General features: G+C 42.7%; 1 long non-coding RNA gene across 1 annotated transcript; it reads left to right on the top strand.

Annotated features, from left to right (window-relative positions):
• Nucleotides 1-10,674: 10,674 nt before the first annotated feature.
• Nucleotides 10,675-20,041, top strand: LOC134358791 (uncharacterized). The gene is made up of 3 exons (XR_010020949.1): nucleotides 10,675-11,003; nucleotides 11,830-11,953; nucleotides 19,931-20,041. It is a non-coding gene; the product is annotated as an uncharacterized LOC134358791 (long non-coding RNA).
• The last annotated feature ends 5,581 nt before the right edge of the window (nucleotides 20,042-25,622 follow it).

Consider the following 25,622-nt stretch of genomic DNA (forward strand, 5'->3'; position numbering starts at 1 on the left):
TTTGCCACTTCTTTGCCTATTCTCCTAATCTGTCCAAGTCCATCTGCAGCCCCCCTGCTTCCTCAACACCACCTGCCCCTCCACTATCTTTGTATCGTCTGCAGACTTGGCCATGCAGCCATCAATTCTGTCATCCAAATAATTGTCATACAATGTAAAAAGAAAGGGTCCTAAAACTGACTCCTGCAGAACAACATCATCTAAGGAGAAAAGGCTCCCTTTATTCTCACTCTTTGCCTCCTGCCAATCAGCAATGCTGTATCCATGCTGTTACCTTTCCCATAATCCCATGGGCTCTTGACTTGTTAAGCAGCCTCATATGTATATGGCAAATTGTGAAAGGCCTTCTGAAAATCAAAGTACACAGCACCTCACCCTTAACAATCAACTCCAACATCTTCCCAACCTGGTGACAGGCTAACTTCCCTATAGTTTCCTTTCTTCTGCCTCTCTCCCTTCTTGAAGAGTGGAGTGACATTTGCGATTTTCCTGTCCTCTGGAACCTTGCCAGAGTCTAGTGATTCTTGAAAGTTCATTACTAATGCCTCCACAATCTCATCAGCTACCTCTTCAGAACCCTGAGGTGTAGTCCATCTGGTCCAGGTGACTTATCTACTTTCACACCTTTCAGTTTCCTAAGCACCTTCTCCACAGTAATAGCAACTGCACTTACTTCTGCCTGCCCCCTAACACTCCTGAATTTCTGGCATACTGCTAGTGTCTTCCACATTGAAGACTGATGCAAAGTGCCTATACCGTTTGACTGCCATTTCCACGTCCCTATTTCTACCTCTCCAACACCATTTTCCAGCTATCTAATATATACGCTTACCCCTATTTTACTCTCTAAATAACTGAAAAAAATCTTTGTTATCCTCTTTGATATTGTTAGCTAGCTTCACTTTATATTTACTGTTTTCTCCCTGTATGACTTTTTCAGTTGCCTTCTGATAGTTTTTAAAAAAATTTCCCAATCCTCTAACTTACCACTAATTTTTGCTCTATTATATGCTTTCTCTTTTATGTTGGCTTTGCCTTCCCTTGTGAGCCATGGTTGCAATCACACTGACTTTAGAATACATCTTCTTCTTTGGGATGTATCTATCCTGTGCCTTCCAAATTGCTCCCAGAAACTTCAGCCTTTGCTGCTCTACCATCATCCCTGCTAGTGTCCCCTTCCAATCAATTTTGGCCAGCTTCTCTCTCAGGCCTCTGAAATTACCTTTACTCCACTATAATATTGATACATCTGACTTTAAAGTTCAAAGCTCAAAATAAATTTTTTCTCGAAGTGCATATAGGATACTATATACAACCATGCCCCATTTTCTTGCAGGCATATACAATAGAACTATAGAATAATAACTTTTAGCTTCTCCCTCTAAAATTGCAGGGTGAATTTTATCATATTCTGATCACTGGCTCCTAAGTGTTCCTTTACCTTAAGCTCCCTAATCAAATTCAGTTCATTACTCAATTCCTAGTCCAGGATAGCTGTTCCCCTGGTGGGCTCAATGACAAATAGCTTAAAAAAAAACATCTTGTAGGTATTCTCGAAAGTCTCTCTTTTGGAATCCAAAATCAGCATCAGCCTGATTTTCTCAATGTACCTGCATATTAAAATCCCCCATGACTATTGTAACATTGCCCTTTTCACAAGCCTTTTCTCTCTCCCTTTGGAATTTGTAGCCAACTTACTGGTTACTGTTAAAAAGACTATATAATTCCCTTCAGTGTCTTTAACACCCTTGCAGTTTCTTATTCTACCCATGTGGATTCTACATCTTCTGATCCTATGTCATCTCTTTCTAAGGATTTGGTTTCATTTTTTACCAACAGAGCCACACCATCCCCTCTGCTGACCTGTCTGTCCTTTTGTTGCATTGTGTATCCTTGAATGTTAAGCACCCAACTATAATATTCATTCAGCCACGACTCAGTGATGCCCAAAACATCATACCTGCCAACCTCTAACTGTGCTACAAGATCAACTACTTTATTCCGTACACTGTGTGTATTCAAATATGAAACCTTCCGTCCTGTATCTATCAGCATTTTTGATTTTGTCTCCCCTTTACACTGCAACTCATTCCACTGACTACGGTTTTTACCCTATCATCTGCCTGTCCTTCCTCACAGTCTCACTACACACTGCCTCTGCTTGTAAACCAACAGACCTATCACTCTGATTCCCATCCCCTGCCAAATTAGTTCCCCCCCACCCCCGAACAGTTCTAGCAAGCTTACTCACAAGGATATTGGTCCCTTTTGGTTCAGGTGTAATCCACCCCTTTTGTGCAGGTCATACATTCCTCAGAAGAGATCCCAATGATCCAGAAATCTGAAAGCCTGCCCCTGCACCAGTTTCTCAGCCATGCATTTATCTGTTAAATAATCCTTGCTCTTCAGGACCTCCTCACTTTTCCTAACTATATCACTGGTGCTAATATTGCTCCCCCTCTCCCTTAAGAATGCCATGGACCCGATCCGAGATGTTCCTGATCCTAGCACCTGGGAGGGAACATACTCTCCAGGTGTCTCTATCGCTTTCAGAGAATCTGTGTCTGCTCTTGTAACTATGGAATGCCCCATCACTACCGCAGCCCTTCTCTCCCTATTTCCCTTCTGAGGCACAGTGCCAGATACTCGGTCAGCAACTTTACATTCCTCAGTGTTATATTTCAGAAGACCTGCCCTGGTCCGAGCATGTAAGTGCAATTATGAATAAAGCATGGCAATGTTCTACTTCCTTAGAAGTTTGTGAAGAATTGGCATGACATCTAATGTTTTGACAAACTTCCATAGATATGTGGTGGAGAGTATATTAACTGGATGCATCACAGCCCGATATGGAAACACCCATACCCTTGAACGAAAATCCTACAAAAAGTAGTGGATATGGCCCAGTCCATCATGGATGAAGCCCGCCCCACATTTGAGCACATCTACACAGAGCACTATCATGGGAAAGCAGCATCCATCATCAGGGACCTCACCACCAGACCATGCTCGCTTCTCGCTGCTACCACCAGGACGAAGGTACAGGACTCTCACTACTCCCACTCTCAAGTTCAGGAACAATTGTTACCCCTCAACTATCAGGCTCTTGAATCAGAGGGGATAACTTCACTCAACTTCACCTGCCCCATCACTGAACTGTTCCCACAACCTACGCACTCACTTTCAAGGATTCCTCATCTCACGTTCTTGATATCTATTGTTTATTTATTTATTTTTCTCTTATTTATTTGCAGTTTTTTTTTGTCTTTTGCACACTGGTTGTTTGTCCCTCCTGTTAGGTATGGGTGTGGTCTTTCATTGTTCTATTATGGCTCTTGGATTTACTGAGTATGCCCACAAGAAAACAAATCTCTGGATGGTATATGGTGACATACATGTATGTTGATAATAACTTTACTTTGAGCTTTGAACTTTTGAACACTGGGGGCTCGAATGTCAGTGGCATATTCAAAGAGGAGCTCCAAACCCACACCCTGCATATGCATTACACACAGACTTACCTGAACCACAGAAATGACAGAGTCAGGCATTCTGTGGACCAGCTTATAAACCTGTTGCACGGGACTAACCTGCCCCTCTACTTCCTGTCCTTATGTAAGAGGAGAGGATTCCCACATAGGGATTCCTCCACTGAGGACTTCCTCAGCTGTCAGATGGCAGAACAGACTACCACGCTGTGTTTAGATGGCACATAGAAACATAGAAACATAGAAAATAGGTGCAGGAGTAGGCCATTCGGCCCTTCGAGCCTGCACCGCCATTTATTATGATCATGGCTGATCCTCCAACTCAGAACCCTGCCCCAGCCTTCCCTCCATACCCCCTGACCCCTGTAGCCACAAGGGCCATATCTAACTCCCTCTTAAATATAGCCAATGAACTGGCCTCAACAGTTTCCTGTGGCAGAGAATTCCACAGATTCACCACTCTCTGTGTGAAGAAGTTTTTCCTAATCTCGGTCCTAAAAGGCTTCCCCTCTATCCTCAAACTGTGGCCCCTCGTTCTGGACTTCCCCAATATCGGGAACAATCTTCCTGCATCTAGCCTGTCCAATCCCTTTAGGATCTTATACGTTTCAATCAGATCCCCCCTCAATCTTCTAAATTCCAACGAGTACAAGCCCAGTTCATCCAGTCTTTCTTCATATGAAAGACCTGCCATCCCAGGAATCAATCTGGTGAACCTTCCTTGTACTCTCTCTATGGCAAAGATGTCTTTCCTCAGATTAGGGGACCAAAACTGCACACAATACTCCAGGTGTGGTCTCACCAAGGCCTTGTACAACTGCAGTAGTACCTCCCTGCTCCTGTACTCGAATCCTCTTGCTATAAATGCCAGCATACCATTCGCCTTTTTCACCGCCTGCTGTACCTGCATGCCCACTTTCAATGACTGGTATATAATGACACCCAGGTCTCGTTGCACCTCCCCTTTTCCTAATTGGCCACCATTCAGATAATAATCTGTTTTCCTATTTTTGCCACCAAAGTGGATAACTTCACATTTATCCACATTAAATTGCATCTGCCATGAATTTGCCCACTCACCCAACCTATCCAAGTCACCCTGCATCCTCTTAGCATCCTCCTCACAGCTAACACTGCCACCCAGCTTCGTGTCATCCGCAAACTTGGAGATGCTGCATTTAATTCCCTCATCCAAGTCATTAATATATATTGTAAACAACTGGGGTCCCAGCACTGAGCCTTGCGGTACCCCACCAGTCACCGCCTGCCATTCTGAAAAGGTCCTGTTTATTCCCACTCTTTGCTTCCTGTCTGCTAACCAATTCTCCACCCACACCAATACCTTACCCCCAATACCGTGTGCTTTAAGTTTGCACACTAATCTCCTGTGTGGGACCTTGTCAAAAGCCTTTTGAAAATCCAAATATACCACATCCACCGGTTCTCCCCTATCCACTCTACTAGTTACATCCTCAAAAAATTCTGTGAGATTCGTCAGACATGATTTTCCTTTCACAAATCCATGCTGACTTTGTCCGATCATTTCACCGCTTTCCAAATGTGCTGTTATCACATCCTTGATAACTGACTCCAGCAATTTCCCCACCACTGACGTTAGGCTAACCGGTCTATAATTCCCCGGTTTCTCTCTCCCTCCTTTTTTAAAAAGTGGAGTTACATTAGCCACCCTCCAATCCTCAGGAACTAGTCCAGAATCTAACGAGTTTTGAAAAATTATCACTAATGCATCCACAAGAGAATGAGCAAATGGAGACTGTGCAGGAGCAGACATTTTGGAATTTTTATCAGTGCCGTGTGGAATATCACAGGGGGTGTTTCCAAGAAATGCCTTAGATTGTGTGGGACCCACTCTTGAGCAAGCTTTCAGGAACTGGGCCTTTATTGCTGTGTGGGACCCCAGGTCCGTCAGGATTACATAGAACATAGAACATAGAATAGTACAGCACAGTACAGGCCCTTCGGCCCACAATGTTGTGCCGACCCTCAACCCTGCCTCCCATATAAGCCCCCACCTTAGATTCCTCCATATACCTGTCTAGTAGTCTCTTAAACTTCACTAGTGTATCTGCCTCCACCACTGACTCAGGCAGTGCATTCCACGCACCAACCACTCTCTGAGTAAAAAACCTTCCTCTAATATCCCCCTTGAACTTCCTACGCCTTACCTTAAAGCCATGTCCTCTTGTATTGAGCAGTGGTGCCCTGGAGAAGAGGCACTGGCTATCCACTCTATCTATTCCTCTTATTATCTTGTACACCTCTATCATGTCTCCTCTCATCCTCCTTCTCTCCAAAGAGTAAAGCCCTAGCTCCCTTAATCTCTGATCATAATCCATACTTTCTAAACCAGGCAGCATCCTGGTAAATCTCCTCTGTACCCTTTCCAATGCTTCCACATCCTTCCTATAGTGAGGTGACCAGAACTGGACACAATACTCCAAGTGTGGCCTAACCAGAGTTTTATAGAGCTGCATCATTACATCGCGACTTTTAAACTCTATCCCTCGACTTATGAAAGCTAACACCCCATAACCTTTCTTAACTACCCTATCCACCTGTGAGGCAACTTTCAGGGATCTGTGGACATGTACCCTGAGATCCCTCTACTCCTCCACACTACCAAGTATCCTGCCATTTACTTTGTACTCTGCCTTGGAGTTTGTCCTTCCAAAGTGTACCACCTCACACTTCTCTGGGTTGAACTCCATCTGCCACTTCTCAGCCCACTTCTGCATCCTATCAATGTCTCTCTGCAATCTTTGACAATCCTCTACACTATCTACAACACCACCAACCTTTGTGTTGTCTGCAAACTTGCCAACCCACCCTTCTACCCCCACATCCAGGTCGTTAATAAAAATCACGAAAAGTAGAGGTCCCAGAACAGATCCTTGTGGGACACCACTAATCACAATCCTCCAATCTGAATGTACTCCCTCCACCACCACCCTCTGCCTTCTGCAGGCAAGCCAATTCTGAATCCACCTGGCCAAACTTCCCTGGATCCCATGCCTTCTAACTTTCTGAATAAGCCAACCGTGTGGAACCTTGTCAAATGCCTTACTAAAATCCATATAGATCACATCCACTGCACTACCCTCATCTATATGCCTGGTCACCTCCTCAATGAACTCTATCAGGCTTGTTAGACATGATCTGCTCTTCACAAAGCCATGCTGATTGTCCCTGATCAGACCATGATTCTCTAAATGCCTATAGATCCTATCTCTAAGAATCTTTTCCAACAGCTTTCCCACCACAGACGTAAGGCTCACTGGTCTATAATTACCCAGACTATCCCTACTACCTTTTTTGAACAAGGGAACAACATTCGCCTCCCTCCAATCCCTCGGTACCATTCCCGTGGACAACGAAGACATAAAGATCCTAGCCAGAGGCTCAGCAATCTCTTCTCTCGCCTCGTGGAACAGCCTGGGGAATATTCCGTCAGGCCCCGGGGACTTATCTGTCCTAATGTATTTTAACAACTCCAACACCTCCTCTCCCCTAATATCAACTTGCTGCAGAACATCAATCTCACTCATATTGTCCTCACCATCATCAAGTTCCCGCTCATTGGTGAATACCGAAGAGAAGTATTCATTGAGAACCTTGCTCAGTTCCACCGCCTCCAAGCACATCTTCCCACCTTTATCTCTAATCGATCCTACCTTCACTCCTGTCATCCCTTTTTCTTCACATAATCAAAGAATGCCTTGGGGTTTTCCTTTACCCTACACGCCAAGGCCTTCTCATGCCCCCTTCTTGCTCTTCTCAGCCCCTTCTTAAGCTCCTTTCTTGCTTCCCTATATTCCTCAATAGACCCATCTGATCCCTGCTTCCTAAACCTCATGTATGCTGCCTTCTTCCACCTGACTAGATTTTCCACCTCACTTGTCACCCATGGTTCCTTCACCCTACTATTCTTTATCTTCCTCACCGGGACAAATTTATCCCTAACATCCTGCAAGAGATCTCTAAACATCGACCACATGTCCATAGTACATTTCCCTGCAAAAACATCATCCCAATTCACACCCACAAGTTCTAGCCTTATAGCCTCATAATTTGCCTTTCCCCAATTAAAAATTTTCCTGTCCTCTTTGATTCTATCCTTTTCCATGCTAATTATAAAGGCCAGGGAGCGGTGGTCACTGTCCCCCAGATGCTCACCCACTGAGAGATCTGTGACCTGACCCGGTTCATTACCTAGTACTAGATCTAGTATGGTATTCCCCCGGTTGGCCTGTCCACATACTGTGACAGGAATCCATCCTGGACACACTTAACAAATTCTGCCCCATCTAAACCCTTGGAACTAATCAGGTACCAATCAATATTAGGGAAGTTAAAGTCACCCATGATAACAACACTGTTATTTTTGCACCTTTATAAAATCTGCCTCCCAATCTGCTCCTCTGTATCTCTGCTGCTACCAGGGGGCCTACAGAATACCCCCAGTAGAGTAACTGCTCCCTTCCTGTTCCTGACTTCCACCCATATTGACTCAAAAGAGGATCCTGCTACATTACCCACCCTTTCTGTAGCTGTAATAGTATCCCTGACCAGTAATGCCACCCCTCCTCCCCTTTTTCCGCCCTCTCTATCCCTCTTAAAGCACTGAAATCCAGGAATATTGAGAATCCATTCCTGCCCTGGTGCCAGCCAAGTCTCTGTAATGGCCACTACATCATAATTCCATGTATGTATCCAAGCTCTCAGTTCATCACCTTTGTTCCTGATGCTTCTTGCATTGAGGTATACACATTTCAGCCCTTCTCCCTTACTGTCTATACACCGTTTATTCTGCTTCTCTTTCCTCAAAGCCTCTCTGTATGTTAGATCTGGCTTTACTCCATGCACTTCTTTCACTGCTCTATCGCTCTGGGTCCCATCCCCCTCACAAATTAGTTTAAACCCTCCCGAACCATGCTAGCAAACCTACCTGCAAGGATATTGCTCCCCCTCGAGTTCAGGTGCAACAAATCCAATCTGTACAGGTCCCACCTTCCCCAGAAGAGATCCCAGTGATCTAAAAATCTAAAACCCTGCTCCCTGCACCAACTCCTCAGCCACGCATTCAACTGCCATCTCCTCCAATTCTTACAATCACTGTCACGTAGCACTGGCAGCAATCCTGAGAACGTCACCCTTGAGGTCCTGTTCTTCAGCCTTCTGCCTAATTCCCAAAACTCACACTTCAGAACCTCATCCCTCTTCCTGCCTATGTCGTTGGTCCCAACATGTATCACGACTTCTGGTTGCTTTCCCTCTCGTACCAGGATGTCGTGCACACGGTCAGAGACATCCCGGACCCTGGCACCTGGGAGGCAACAAACCATGCGGGTGTCCTTTTCACGTCCACAAAATCTCCTGTCTGCTCCCCTGACTATAGAGTTTCCAATAACGACAGCTCTCCTCTTCTCCGTCCCACCCTTCTGCACCACAGGGTCAGACTCAGTGCCGGAGGCCCTGCCATCGTGGCTCACACCTGGTCGGTCGTCCCCGCCAACAGTATCCAGGACGGTAAACTTATTATTCAGGGGAATGGCTACAGGGGTGCTCTGCACTACCTGTCTGCTCACCTTCGCTTTCCCCCCTCTGACTGTCACCCAACGACCTGCTTCCGACAGCCTAGGTGTGACTACCTCCCAGTAGCTCTCATCTATGACTGCCTCATTCTCCCTTATGAGTCGAAGGTCATCCAGCTGCTGCTCCAGATTCCTTACACGGTCTTCCAGATCACAGAGCCGTATGCACTTCTGGCAGATGTGACTCTGCAGGAGAGGGGCGTTCCCCCAAGACTGCCACATCTCACATGAGAGGCACATCACCGTCTCAGGGGACATTGTAAAAACTAACTGCGAGCTCGCTTGTCCTCCGCCTCTTCTCGTCGAAGCCTCTCAAGTCAAAGCCTCAAAGCTCCACTCCTTCACTGGCCCACTCACGTTCTGGCCGCTTTCCACTGGGCTCTTGGGCTCCCTCACCATGCACTGTGACAGGACTGCTGCAGACTTTGTCCATGAGTCTCAATACCATGCAGCTCACTACTCCACCTACCAGTTTGCCCCCACCCTTGCAAGCTCTTCTAACAGACAGACTGTCCTCCTCTGCCACAACAAGGGTGCCCTCTGACTGGATACCACCATACCCAAGGCCAAAGATATGTGTGAATGAGTGAGTGAGTAAGTGAGCAATGTGTGAACCTGAAGGCAGTGTCCTTGTGGAATATATAATTTTCTAGTTCAAGGTCCAAAAGCAGAGATTCACACTAGAAATTGACCACCCTTCTCAATACAAAGACCCAGAACTATGGCGGTGACTCAATGTTTTCTCTTGCCTCAGAAAAAAAAATCCAAGCTTTGACTGGATTTTGATGGCAAAACATCCATGAGTATCGCAGTTGGTGCCATCAGTTGGTTTATGACCAAAGCACTTGAGGTGGTCTTGCCCAGCTTTTGCCTTTAACTCCTCACAGTTTGATGGTCAGACTTTCTCAGAAAGACTTGGATAGATTCCCAGATAAGCACTTTGTGAATTGATCTTGTCTCTTCTGGCAAGGAGACTATCTGTCATTGAACAGCCAGGGTCAGTGCAGGAGGATGGGGCAGAGGGGACTTGCCAGCACTGACATATCCCCAGGCATGTCAACAAAATCCGTAATTGAGAGAAGCATGTCATCAGCTTAAGCCTAGATGCCGAATTCTATGCTACCAATCTCCTCTGAGAAACCAAATTACGTGACCCATGTTAATAGAATACACGCCATGCTAATGATACAATTGGCCAACCAATGGTGGAATCTCCGGTCAATTGCTTTCTCCAAGTAAAGACCCTTGGTCTGATTGTTTTTTGTATTTGAACCTCAAGGCCACTGCCTTCCTCCAGCAGTTATGTCTGTTACTTTTAAATTGTTTTTGTTTCTTGCCTCTAAGTGCTGCTTGCCATCCGATTTTAGATCAAGCAGCTCGGAAAGGAGCTGGCAAACACGATTAGCCAGTTCCCCTCTCCTCGCTGGCGTCCATTGCAGAGTCTGAATGCGAGCTGGGCTGCACAGAGAGAGGGAAGTCCCGACCCGCTGGAGCAAATGACGTATATGCAAATGGCGTGTGACGCCAGGTTGAAGTAGCGGCTGAGCGAGGCTGGCTGTCGCCGGGCGCGGTGGCGCGCGCCTGTAATCCGGCTACTCGGAGGCTGAGGCTGTCGGATTACTTGAGGCCAGGAGTTCTGGGCTGCCGCGGGCTGTGCCGATCGGGTGTCCTCACTAAGTTGGGCATCGATATGGTGTTTCCGGAGGAGTCCGGAATCACCAGGTTGTGTAAAGAGGGGTGAATCGGCCCAGGTCGGAAACGGAGCAGGTCAAAGCCCCCGTGCCCATCAGTAGTCGGATCGCGCCTGTGAATAGACGCTGCAGCGCAGCCTGGTCAACACAGTGAGACACAGTCTCTTTTTCACACCTTTTCCACTCAAATGGCATATTTTTAAACTTAAAAGGTACTTTAATATATTATTTTTTTTGAATGCAGTTTGCCTGGTCACAATATTCATTAAATAATTGCAAGTTTACAATATATCTGCTGCTATCATTTACTGCTCTCTGCTGCTCAATTGTTTTATTGCAGTGGAAAACATCGCTAAAGCAGCTGCTGTACCAGCTCTGAACCGAGGGAGCGCTAACCATAACTAATTGGGTACATAACCATAATCGAGTACTTCATTGAAATAAAATACGGCGCTCGGTAATTTAGAGCAAATGGCAAATTAGCAGGCAGCTGTATAATCAGATATACTGGTTGCAGGGTAATATAGTGAGAGCGATCTCTTTAAAGTATCCATTTTTAATTTATGGAATAATAAATATATTAACTAACATGAAGGTTAATTACACCAAATAATTACTGAACAGGCTAAACGTGAAATCAATCTAAATGCATACCAATGCCGAAGAGATGGTTGTCATCACTTGAAATGACTTTGCTCATATCAGTTTTCAAACTATTCTAAGATTTTCCTGATCTCAAAATTTTGAAAACTTTAGTGGACTTTTGAATTCAATGCTTCTTCAGTACATGCACCCGTTTAACGGTGGCTTACAACAGTAAGCTATTTTCTGAACTCAATATAGTTCTAAATTCTCAGATTTTATGTCTTTAGTTGTTATTTGGAGAATAAATAGATCGTTCCTGTTTTTAATGTTACATCTTCATCACCCTGCCATGAAGACACTAGACTCAGCTGGAAATAGGCCACTAATTTTCTGCTTTACACTTTAACAATGGCCTGAAAGTAGTGACAGCCTCTGTATCTTTCATCACGCCAGAATATTACTTTGATATTGTGATTCACTGAGGGTGAACTACTACTTCTACTACTACGACGTTGACTCAGGCCGAGAGGGTGAACATGCTGGTTTAAAGGCAGACATCATATCAAAACAAAAACAGGTTAGTTTTTTGAATACTGCAAAGTTTTAAGAGCAAACAGTTAAAAATGATAATTTGAACACAAGAGATCAGGCTTTGAAGTTATGTTTATGTTCAAAATTGGATCAGAAAATGATGTGTTTTACCTCATGGCTGTTGAAATAGAGTGTTTCTTTATAGAATTTAAAAGAAATGATAAAATGGCTCAAAATATAATGTAAATAACTGGCTTTAGAGAGCAAGAATAGTTGTAGGCTTAATGGGTGGATGAATCCTCTTACTCTGTTGTGTTTGATACTGGAGAGAAAAGCATACTCTCAGGAACAAAAGGGAAAATGTAATCGTGGCGGCTCAGCCGAGACTAGTAACTAATGAATATCCTTGAACAAGCAAAGATAAAAGAATAATGCATATTGGAGCCAGAAGTATGCACATTGTCATCCGATAATGCCAGCAATAGAGATAGTACAACAATGCATGGAGAGACCACCCAGGGCCGCACGGTAGCACAAGGCTCTGTTGTACCAGGTACCCAGGTTCAATTCCCACCACTATCTGTAATGAGTTTTGTATGCTCGCCCCATGACGCTGACGCCTCTGGGGTGCTCCGCTTTCTTCCCACCGTCTCAAGTCATACAGATTGGTAGGTCATTGTAAATTGACCTGTGATTAGGCTAGAGTTAATCAGGGGTTGCTGGGCAGCGCAGCTCAATGGGTCAGAAGGGCCTTGTATCTCAATAAATAAATAAATAATAAAAAATGGAGCCACAGATATGTGCGAAATTGATGGAACACAATAACTATCTAATGAAGCAAGATATACAAATGCAGGTTTTTTTTTGTCATCTACCTTTAAGAATGTCCACTATGACTAAAAGGCTAGATTAAGTATAGAAATGTTAACTATTTTGCTCCAAAACCAGTTATTGAATCTGGCTTATGCGATATGGCTAAAACCATCCCAAAGAGTGGCATTTTACTGCTGCTCAGTGACAAACCTGTATTAATAACTTACAATTTCAGATGATTAACTTCAATGGAATAATTCTGGACTATGTGATGCTTGTAGCTGCCTTGTCTTAACCAAGTAAAAATCAACCACAGTGTGGGTGTCAATCTCTGGAAAGGATGATGGAAGAGAAGCAATATTACCTCCTGAGTTGTGAGATTTTCTTTTCTGTGAAATTGAACTTAAACAACACTTTTCCTGAAAAAGACAAGGACAAAATAGGATGAGTCTGTGACAGTGGTGTAGTGGCATCCACATCTGGACTTTGGAACAGGATGTCCTGGGTTCAAATCTGGCCGGCTCCTTGCAGGAGTTCCACCTGTGATGGGTTGAGCGTTGAGCTAGCAACTTGGCCTCGTAACAAATGCTAAAGAAACATCAAGGTTGCTGCCCGATGGGATGAAGTCATTCAGTGAGAATATATATATATATATTGATTTGTATATATAGTGTCTATATTTTTTTGTTGTTGCCATGGAAAAAATGTGAGTTGGCAGCCAGGTGCAACAAACAGTTAAGAAGAAAAATGGCATTTTGTCCTTTATTGCAAGGAGGTTGAAGTTTTCTTCTCATTTCCCTCTTCCACCCTCACAATTGTCACATCACCAACATATTTCCTCCTTGTGGTTCCCCACTTCCTTCCCTTTATTCCATAGTCTACTGTCCTCTCCTATCAGATCCTTCCTTATTCAGCCATTTGTTCTTCCAGCTATCATCTCCCAGCTTCTCAAATCATTCCCAATTTCACCCCATCCCTCAATTTCCTACTTCTGCCTCTTACATGGATTCACTTATCACCCACCAGCTTGTTCTTCTCACCTTCCTTCCAATTTAAAAAAAAAAATTCTGGCAGCTGCCTTCTTTCTTTCCAGTGCGTTCCAGGGTCTTGGACTGAAATGTCAACTCCTTATTTCCCTCCATGGATGCTGCCTGACCTGTTGAGTTCCTCCAGCATTTTGTGTGAGTTAAAGTTTAGGTATCATTACAATTGTAGATGGCACGGGTGAAGTTTATATGATGTACATGGTGTGGCATGATACCTGTACTGTTTTGTTTCCTTTATCTGAAAAGGGACATACTGGTATTGGAGGAAGTCTAAAAGATATTCACTAGGGTAACTCCTGAGATGAGATGGTTGCTTTATTGCAAGGGTCTAAGGAAATTAGATGTATATATTCTTTGGAGTTTAGAAGAGCAACAGGTGATCTTATTGAAACGTATAAGACCCTGAGGGGACCTGACATGGTATTTCTGCTAGCGGGAGAACCAGAGAAAATCTGCAGATGTTGGAAATCTGAGCAACACACACAAAATGCTGGAGGAACTCAGCAGGCCAGGCAACATCTGGGAAAAGAGTACAGTTGACGTTTTGGGCTGAAACTCTTAAGCAGACAATCCTGCTGAAGAAAGCAGCAAGCATCCATCATCAAAGACACCTACCATCCAGGCCATGCCCCCTTCTCGCTGCTACCATTGGACAGGGAGTACAGAGGCCTTATGTCCCAGATTCAAGAACAGTTAATACCCTTCAACCATCATGCCTCTGAACTAAGGTGGATAATTTTAAACACCACTACTCAGTTGATTCTATGATGTACAAGCTCACTTTCAAGGACTCCTTACAAATCTTGTCTTCAGTTTATGTTTGTTTATTTGCAGGTTGTCTTCTTTGCTCTTTGTTTTTCAGTCTTTGTAATTTGTAGTTTTTTAAAATATAAATTCTATTGGTTTTCTTTATTTTCCTGTAAAAACCTGCAAGAACATGAATCTCAAGGTAGTATATGGTGACATTTGTGTACTTTGATAATCAATTTACTTTGAACTCTTGAACAATGGAAGAACATGTTATTATACTTGAGTACCTTACAACTAATGGTGTAAACACTGAATTTTTCAACACACACACACACACACACTGTTGTACCGATACAGTACATTATGGAAAATTTTCTTCTGTCCTCTCAGTCACGACCCAAATATTGACTTTTGCACTTCTTACCTTTACAGATGCTGCTTGACTTGTTGATTTTTTCCAGCATTCTAATTTTTTTATTCCAGATTTCAGTATCTGCCATTTACTTGTCAAGCGTCAGATATCTTCAGCTAAGGTATTTTGCACCATAATGGCAATGATCAAGTAAGGTTCCAGCCTGGCTGTTTTGCCACTTAAAATCAAACATGATAGTGGTCATAGTTGTTCTGTCAATCAATAACTGGGAATCTGAATACTCAGAGATTCAATCCACACTAAACTAATTCTGACAGTCTGGGGGTTTCCAGGATTTTTGTCATAGTCATAGTCATACTTTATTGATCCCGGGGGAAATTGGTTTTCGTTACAGTTGCATCATAAATAATTAAATAGTAATAAAACCATAAATAATTAAATAGTAATATGTAAATTATGCCAGGAAGTAAGTTCAGGACCAGCCTATCGGCTCAGGGTGTCTGACCCTCCAAGGGAGGAGTTGTAAAGTTTGATGGCCACAGGCAGGAATGACTTCCTATGACACTGTGTTGCATCTGGGTGGAATGAGTCTCTGGCTGAATGTACTCCTGTGCCCAACCAGTACATTATGTAGTGGATGGGAGACATTGTCCAAGATGGCATGCAACTTGGACAGCATCCTCTTTTCAGACACCACCGTGAGAGAGTCCAGTTCCATCCCCACGACATCACTGGCCTTACGAATGAGTTTGTTGATTCTGTTGGTGTCTGCTACCCTCAGCCTGCTGCCCCAGCACACAACAGCAAACATGGTAGCACTGGCCACCACAGACTCGTAGAACATCCTCAGCATTGTCTGGCAGATGTTAAAGGACCTCAGTCTCCTCAGGAAATAGAGACGGCTCTGACCCTTCTTGTAGACAGCCTCAGTGTTCTTTGACCAGTCCAGTTTATTGTCAATTCGTATCTCCAGGTATCTGTAATCCTCCACCATGTCCACACTGACCCCCTGGATGGAAACAGGGGTCACCGGTACCTTAGCTCTCCTCAGGTCTACCACCAGCTCCTTAATCTTTTTCACATTTAGCTGCAGGTAATTCTGCTCACACCATGTGACAAAGTTTCCTACGGTAGCTCTGTACTAAACCTCATCTCCCTTGCTGATGCATTCAACTATGGCAGAGTCATCCGAAAACTTCTGAAGATGACAAGACTCTGTGCAGTAGTTGAAGTCCGAGGTGTAAATGGTGAAGAGAAAGGGAGACAAGACAGTCCCCTGTGGAGCCCCAGTGCTGCTGATCACTCTGTCGAACACACAGTGTTGCAAGCACACGTACTGTGGTCTGCCAGTCAGGTAATCGAGAATCTATGACACCAGGAGTCATCAAGAACAGAACTACTTTATTATCAACAAAACTGTTTGAAGGTTTTGTCAGTTAAAATATGCTCCCATTGTAAGTTCTCTGGAGCCATATGTCCACACACAAAATAATGAACTGTACATTGCAATTGCAATTATAGTAGTTGTATTCAGTCATGTGCTGGTATTCTGTCTTAATGATGATTAAAAACTCAATGTGCAGAGATTTCAGAGAGATTATACAACAACGTAGACCTATCAGGTTTTCTCCTGAATGTCTGCTGGTGCTGAAAAATAATGTGTTACATCTACATTTTCATGTGTCTCATTCAAAGTCGCAACATGGATAATCTCACATTTATTCATGTTATACTACATTTGTCCTGCATTTGTCCACTCCCTCAATCAATCCAATCAAACTGGAATGTTTCTGTGTCCTACTCCTATTCACTCCTGCATTGTCACGCAGCTTTGTGTCATCCTGGATATAATTCATTCCCTCATCTAAATTGTAAATATATATTAAGAAAAGCTGGGTCCAAGCACTGAACCCAACAGTGTCCCCTTTAATCAATGCCTGACTATTAGGAAAGGACCTGTTTATTCCTACTTCTTGTTTTGTATCTCCCACCCTGTTTTCTGTCCATGTCAGAATCTCATTTTTTAAGTAGTGGTACAGGAGCCTGAAGGCACACACTCAATGATTCGTGAATAACTTCTTCCGCTCTGCCATCAGATTTCTGAATGGACGTTAAACCCATGAAAACTACTTCAGTGCTTTTTTCTCCCTTCTTGCACTACATATTTAATTTAACGTTTTAAAAATGTATGTATACTTACTGTGATTTACAGTCTTTATTCCTGTGTTTTGTAGTGTACAGCTGCTGCTTAACAACAAAGTTCACGCCGTATCCTGGTGATATTAAACTTGATTCTGATACTGTTTTCCAATACAATTTAATTATGGAATTTTAGAGAATAGCCAGGTTTGTATCTTTTACTCCTAGCACTGTAGGAGGGCAACGTCGTATTTGTGACCTCAGGTTTCTGTGAGGCTGGCTGTGGCTGCGCCTGTAATCCGGCCTCCCGGAGACGGAGGCTGTTGGATTGCTTGAGGCCAGGAGCTCTGGGCTGCTGCAGGCTGTACCGATCAGGTGTCCTCACTACATTGGGCATCAATATGGTGTCTCTGGTGGAGTCTGGGTTCACAGGGTTTTGTAAGGAGGGGTGAATCGGAGCAGGACAAAGCTCCAGTAGCTGGATCGCGTCTATGAATAGAAGTTGTAGTGCAGCCTGGTCAACACTTTATGACTCCATTGTTCCAAGCAAAGTCCTGGAAGGGTCTGAATTTACATCTGGCACTGTGAGTCTGAAATTTAGAGAGTGCCAACTATCCTTACAGGGACCAGATCTGTCCAAACAGGGTAGTTTGTGTAAACAGAATGAAGGAAAATTGGAACTTGATCCAGAGAAGTAAGGAGATAGTAATTAATTTAAATTAAAACAGCAACCTGCAGGAGGTAAATTGTTCAGCGTAATTAATAAGATCTCAGGGGATGTGAGTAAATAAATAGAGAGTCCAACTTGTTCCAAGTTGGTCCACAGTAATAATTTTTCAGAGTTAGGGAGAAACTATCAGGGACAAAATGTAAATGTAAAGCTAATAAGTGGCCTATTAACCACTCGTCAACATTATTCGGATATCGAATACAATACGTATAAAGATTAAAATTACTTTCGATAACATGAATATACTTTGTATAATTCACAGTTGGCACAGGTTGATGTGATACTGTCTCCTGAATACACTTGAGTTGAAGTGAATTATATTTAAGTTGAGAAGTTGTAAAAGGTGCTTAATTGCCACTGACATGGGTGGAGTGAGCAAGTAGTCAAGGTGCATCTCTTGCCTCTAAACACCTAGATTGTGAATTTTGGACTGTTCTGAATTACTCCCTCAACCCCTTCAGAAAGTGTCCTTTTTAAAACATAACAGATCTCTTTGATTTTGAAAGCATCGAACGCTTGGTAAGGAGGAAGGGCCTTGACAGGTAGTTTTCTGCAGGTCAGACAGCATCTGAAGTGCAGGAAGGGAAGAGTGAAATTTCAGGCAGCAGGGCAGAAGAAAGGACCAAGACGGTCGGAGGGATGGGTGATGAGGCCAGTTCATTGGCTATATTTAAGAGGGAGTTAGATATGGCCCTTGTGGCTAAAGGGATCAGGGGGTATGGAGGGAAGGTTGGTACAGGGTTCTGAGTTGGATGATCAGCCATGATCATACTGAATGGCGGTGCAGGCTTGAAGGGCCGAATGGCCTACTCCTGCACCTATTTTCTATGTTTCTATGAGGGTGAGGATGATTATTAGTTCCCTGAGGTACCACAGAGATCAGAGGAACAATGTCAATTGAGGCAACAGGCTGATCACGGAAAGCAAGCCTGCTGGTGGTGTTTTGACTCTGTTAGTGTTGGAGAGAAGATCATGATCAGGTGGGTGACTGATGAAATGTGGAACCTGATCATGGCTACAATAATGTTGAAGGTGAGAAACTCGGATTACCTGGTTGAAAAAATGTGATGGAGAAAAAAACACTGCTGGATGAACTCAGCAGGTCAAGCAGCATCTGTGGAGGCAAAGGGATAGTTAAAATTTAGGATCTGTCCTCCCATCGGGACTGATGATATCATTTGAATAAGTCGTTGATCTCTATGGATGGTGATGATAAAGTCAGAATTGTGATCATTGGGAAGTGCTGTGATCTTAAAAGACAGATGGGGAGGGCAGAGGTGGTCATGGTTAAGAATAGTAATTATGAGAATGTGAGTGTGGAACTTGGGATTTGGATGCTAAATGAAGGAACATGGCATTATTGAAATACTGTTGGTTGTGGGAATATGTTGTTGTAAGGTTAGTTGTTTAGGTAGAAATTGTAATAATACCTCAGTATCTCTGAAGATCTATCCTGGGCCCAACATATTAATGCAATTACAAAGAAAGCATGGCAGCAGCTATATTTAATTAAGAGCTTGGTATGTCTCCAAGGATTCTTGCAAATTTCTACACATATACCGTGGAGAGCATTCTAACTGGTTGCATTGGCACCTGGTATGGAGAAGTCACTGCACAGGATCAGAATGAGCTGCAGAAATTTGCAAATTCAGACAATGGCACCTTCATGGGCACTAGCCTCCCCAGCATCAAGGACATCTTCAAAAGGCAATGCCTCAAAAAGGCGGGATCCATCCTATCTTCCAGGAAATGCCCTCTTCTGATTGTTACTATCAAGAAGGAAGTACAGGAGCCTAAGGACAATGTTTCAGGAACAGCTTCTTCCCCTCCGCACTCTGCCATCAGAATTCTGAATGGACAATGAGCCCACATATACTACCTCACTACTTTTTCTTCCTTTTGCACTTTCTGTACTACTTATTTAATGTAGTTTTTATATATATTTCTTATTGTAATTTATAGTTAAAAAAATTATCTATTGTAATGTACCGGTGCTGCAAAACAACACATTTCCTGACATATGCCAATGATATTAAACCTGATTCTGTCCTTTGTCGTTAGCAAACCTTGAATCATACTGGTAAATTGGAAGGTTAAATTTGGTGTCAAGGTGGTTTGCTTTTGATCCCTTCAGTTGTAGAAGATGAAATAATTTCATGTCTTGCCTTACAGAAGGTTGTGTTCCTTGATTCTTCGATGATGCTGGAATGGTGGGTCCAAGTCTGGAGGAAAGAGAAGTTACAAATCATTTGAGCAGAACAGATGTTGTGCAAAATAACAGAGGAAGGAGGTTGCATTTCTTTAAAAGACAATGATCTCTCTGTCGACTTTTTTGATTGCACATTCCGAACTGTATTTTCATCTCTGTAGAGTAAGATAATGCCTGAGTTGGCACCAATCAGGTTGCAATCATGTTGCATTACATATGAGATGGTGGGTAATTTAAAGCAGTTGCTTAATATTTTATAAACTTAAAACTGGAGATATTGCTTCTTGAAAGACATGGAAGTTGTTTACTATGAAGTTGTTCAATATGAACAAAATGGCTTTTCCAAGGCAACCAGAGCAAATTTTCCAGTTAGTGTTTTCATGTCTTGCATACTACTTTAGCAAAAGAATGCTGCACATATCTGTCCTTGTAAAGCACCTTAAGAATTACTTGAAACTTCTTCTTCCCTTGTAATTATTCAGAACATTATGCACGAAGTGCAAAATGTTAGAGGAACTCAGTAAGTCAGGAAGCATCTATGCAGAGGAATAAATGGTTGATGTTTCACACCCAGACCGTTCATTAGGACTGAAAAGGATGGGAACAAAGCCAGAACAAGGATATGGCAGAAGGGGAAGGAGTACAAGCTGGCAGGTGATGTCGAGATCCAGGTAAGGGGGAAGGTGGGTGAGTTGGGGAAGGGGAATGAAATGAGAAGCTGGGAGGTGTAGGTGGAAGAAGTAAAGAGCTGAAGAAGAAGGAATATGATAGGACAGGAGAATTGACCATGGGAGAAAAGGAAGGGGCATCAGAGGGAGGTTTTGAGAAGAGGTAAGAGGGGAGCCAGAAAGATGAATGAAAAAAGGGAGAAGGGGAAAGGGGAAGAAATTACTGGAAGTTAGAAAAATAGATGTTTATGCCATCAGGTGAGAGGCTACCCAGATGGAATATGAGGTGTTGCTCCTCCAACCTGAGAGAAGCTTCATCATGACTGTAAATTTATGGACCAACTTGTCAGAAAGGGAGTAAAATGTAGAATTAAAATGAATTAAAACGGCCTTTTATGGCGAACAGAGCAAAGGTGTTCGGTGAAGCAATCCCCAATCTATGTGGGATCTCACCAATGTAGTGGAAGCTCTATCAGGAACACCAGACACAGTAGGCAACCCCAACAGACCCACAGGTGAAGTGTTGCCTTGCCTGGAAGGATTGCTTGGGGCCCCAAATGGTGGTGATGGAGAAGATGTAGGGGCAGGTGTAGTATTTGTCCCGCTTGCAGGGATAAATGCCAGAAGGGGGATCAGTGGGGACAGATGAGTGGACAAGGGAGTCAGATGGAGAAAAATCTCTATGGAAAGCAGAAAGTGGGGGGAAAGAGGGAGGTGGAGTAGGGGAGGGAAATATGAGTTTAGTGGTAGGATCCTGTTGTAGATGGCAGAAGTTATGGATAATGATGTACTGGATGTGGAGGCTTGTGGTAGGCAAGGACAAAGGGAACTCTATCCATGTTATGGTGGTAGGAAGAAGGGCTGCCTCCGTGTCCTCAGTAGTTGGATCACACCTATGAATAATGTAGCATCACATCCAGGTCTACATAGTGAGACGCAGTCTCTTTTTGCACACAATGCTTAAGATATATTTTCTGCTTCTTTTCCACCAAAATCACTTTGCCAATAGTTCTCACTTTCATCCCAGTAGTGTCTGAATCCAGCAAATTACTTTCCATGTTTCTGACTGCTCTAATGTGATCCCATCATCAGTCACGTCTTCCTCCACCCCTACTTTATGATTTCCATTGTGAATGATGTCTTTGTGATTCCTTGGTCCCTCGCACCTACTCTTTCCTGTCTGTTTCCCCTGTGACCCCTAATACTAGTCCCTTTACCACCGTGCAGTCTTTCCAAGTGAGGCGGTGGCTCACCTGTACCTCTTCCAAGCTGGCTTACTGCCTTTGTAGAGTATCTATGAATTGTCAACAACAGCCATCTCAAGCTCCTGTGTGAATATCATTTCTTCTCCCCTTTGCTTTCTCACACCGATTTGTGTATCCCCAGTCTCCTCCATTGCTACAAGAAGAATATTTTATATTTTTCTAGGGTTCCTTGCAACCTAATGTTATGAACATTGCTATTTTCAGTTGCAGATACACCAGCCTACCCCCTCTCTGCCCCGCGCACGCACGCGCACTCTTCTACCGTTGTACTACCGGAAATTTTCTCATATCAAACGTTGACTTACACATTTTGCCTCACTAATTTCTATCCACATTTTAATTTTTGTTTTAGACCTCAGCATCTACTACCTCTTTTATCAAGTGTCAGACGTCTTCAGCTAGGATGTTTTGTACCAATATGTCAGAGATCAAGTAAGGTTCCAGGCTATTTTTCCACTTGGTGCATCAAGCACTTAGCAAAGGTCATATTTGTTCTGTGAGTCAACAAGGAGGATGTTTGTGTACTCTGTTACTCAGTTCTCACAAAACTAATTCTGACAGTCCGGAATTTTTGTCCTCAATAGTTTTTTTTAATATCAAGGAGAATTACTTTATATCCCCAAAGGCGTTTGAAGGTTTTGTCAATTAAAATATGCTCCCATTGTAAATTCTCTGAAGCCATATGTCCATGCACAAAATAATGAACTGTATAGTGCAATTGCAATTATAGCAATTGTATTCAATCATCTGCTGTTCTTTTGTCTTAAAGAATATAAAAACTCAGATGTATAGAGCACTCAGAAAGATTATAGAATAAATGTTGATGCATCAGATCTCCTCCTGAACCTCTGCTAGTGCTGAATGAAAACCTGTAAAATTTACATTTTCATGTGTTTCATTCAAAGTCATCACCTCACATTTATTGACATTATACTACACCTGCTTTGCATTTGCCCACTCCTTCGCTCCAGAATCAAACTGGAGTCTCTCTGTACCATAATCACCATCACACATCACCCAGCTTTGTGTCTGGATATAGCTTATTTAAATCCTTGTCTAAATTATTAATAGCTGGGTCCAAGCAAGGAGCCCTATAGCATCCCTTTAATCAATGCCTGGCCATTAGTATAGGACTTGTTTGCTGTATTCCTAATTTTCGTTTCTTATATCCCAAATAGTTTTCAATCCATGTTAGCACACCAATCTTGCATGGTTTAATTTTGCATTTTAATCTCTTTTTGTAACACCACATCGCAATGGGTCACCGTTTTCCAAGTGTTCTGCTGTTACATCTTTTACAATGGACAATAACATCTTCCCCATGACTGACATAAAAACAAATCAGTCTACAATTCTTGCATTCTCTTTCTAACTTTTTCAAATAGTGAATTTGCATCAATCATGCCCCAATACGTTTGAGTTGTAGAACTTTATAGAATGACTAAGTTTGTATCTTTTATTCCTAACGTTGGAAGGAAGTGATGACATATGTGTGATGTCAGGTTCAAATAGCAATTCATAATGGATGGCTGCTGCTGGTTCCGGTGTCGTGTGGCTGTAGTCCGGCTACTCTAGAGACAGAGGCTGTTGGATAGCTTGAGGCCAGGAGTTCTGGGCTGCCGCGGGCTGTGCCAGTCAGGTGCCCTCACTAAGTTGGGCATTGATATGGTGTTTCCGGAGGAATCCGGAATCACCAGGTCATGTAAAGAGGGGTGAATCAGCCCAGGTCGGAAACGGAGCAGGTCAAAACCCCGTTGTCTCAGTAGTCGGATCATGCCTGTGAATAGACGCTGCAGCGCAGCCTGGTCAGCACAGCGGGACGCAGTCTCTTTTTGTAACACCACACTCTTGAAACAGTTTTTTAAACTAAAACACTATGCAGATGTAAAATGTAGTCCAGCAAATATAAGATCTGGGCTTATTTGGAATTGTAATTTTGAATTGTACAGTGGAAAGTTCGCACAATTTAAAGTTTTAAAATTAATGAATGATCCTGACAATGTTGCATTTTATTTTTTGTAGTTTGCAAGTTTGCAGTAAGTAAAAATAAAAAAAAGAAACACAAAATGTGTAGGTATTCAGCAAATTTGGTTTATTCCATAGATGATCAGAATTGATATTAAAGGAGAGCACATGGGTGGTTTCTATCTCATTTCACAGGTGTTCCCTGAACTGATGAGTATCCCTAGCATTTGCAAATTTTTGCATCCATATAATTAAAAACAAATAATTTGATTTGCAGTTTAAATAATTGTGCTTGTTGTATTGTTCTTATAAAGAATACAGAACTAAATTTACAGATAAATACCAATATTTGATTCCATTTTATTTTAAGCACATATCTCTCATTCCATTGAAATTACCATTCCTCCAGCTTCTCTTTGTTATTCTCTATTATTAAGTCTAAACTTCATGATCTGATGGTCATTGCTCCCAAAGAGCTCTTCCATTGAAGATGCAGTCCACTTGGCCTACTTCAATCCAGCAAACAATCCTACCTATTTCCCCCCATTTTTCTCTACATTGGTCAAAAGTATCCAAATCTAGGAATTTCTTTTGTACATCTTTTAGGAAGTCACTCCCTTTTAGCTCTTTACTCCAACATTGTTCCAATCGATATTTGGGCAATTGAAAAGAGCCAATAACCCCACTCTACAGTTATTGCATATTTTGTAGCTTCCTTGAAGATTTGCTCCATTACCTCTCTCATTCATATCGCCACTCTACTTCCTTTTATTTCTTTCCAGATACTTTCTGAACTCCATGCACCTCAAGGGTTTTGTCCTTTTGTCCTGTTTTGTCCTTTTTTCAAAGCTGTGATTTTGTTATTGCAACCAATTAATAATCCTACACCATGAAATATCAGAAAAGGTAGAGGGGGCTTGCCTCAAAAGCAAAGCAGCGGAGATGATTTAGTAGTGAGCGATGACTTTAATAATCAGCTGCAAAATAACAAGCCACTAGGGGCCACAAAGCAAGAAAGAATAAATACTAAACTCAAAGGCAACAAGGTAACTGAAGGCTAAGAGCAACTGGTTGAGGCTGGCTACTTCGATGAGAGTATGAGGATTATGGATGAGAGGTGGGTTTACATAGGCTGCAGGTCATGAATTGTCACTCTCACTTCACCTATTTTGTCTACACAGGCTATGATAAGGTTTGTTGTACACATCAATGAGTACTTGCTACTTGATAGCACAGTCAATAGCACCTTCCTTCACGTTGTCAATGACTAACGATTGATTAGATGGTAACTAAATGGATGAACTTGCCCTGTTCTTTGTGAAGAACATAGGGTACCTGGACAATTTTCCATATTGTTCCATGGATAATATTTTGTCGATTTCAACCCACTAACTATTTAGAAAAGCAAATATATTTACACACCAAAAATTTTGGAAAATATAGCCAGTTCTTTACAATGTTCTGGAAAATCCACAGCCACACCAGTATACTGTAGGAAAAGTCAAAGGTTAATATGAGATGTGAATTCTGTTTCCTGAATGGTCTGTTAGTGAAAGTGTCTCTTCCTGCATCAGATATAGGACATCTGATCAGGGCAGAGTCAAGATGTAACCTCCTGCACAGTGGTTCTGTGTCCAAGGCTTAAGTCAGCATATACAGTATTGTATATTCCTGATCAGATCTGATGCACACTCTGACATGGGAAGAACTGAGCCTTAAGGTCAGCTGCCTGAGAATAATTATATTTTGTTTGAAGA

This window comes from Mobula hypostoma, chromosome 2 (assembly GCF_963921235.1).
Source record: "Mobula hypostoma chromosome 2, sMobHyp1.1, whole genome shotgun sequence".
In the NCBI taxonomy this organism is placed as follows: domain Eukaryota; kingdom Metazoa; phylum Chordata; class Chondrichthyes; order Myliobatiformes; family Myliobatidae; genus Mobula; species Mobula hypostoma.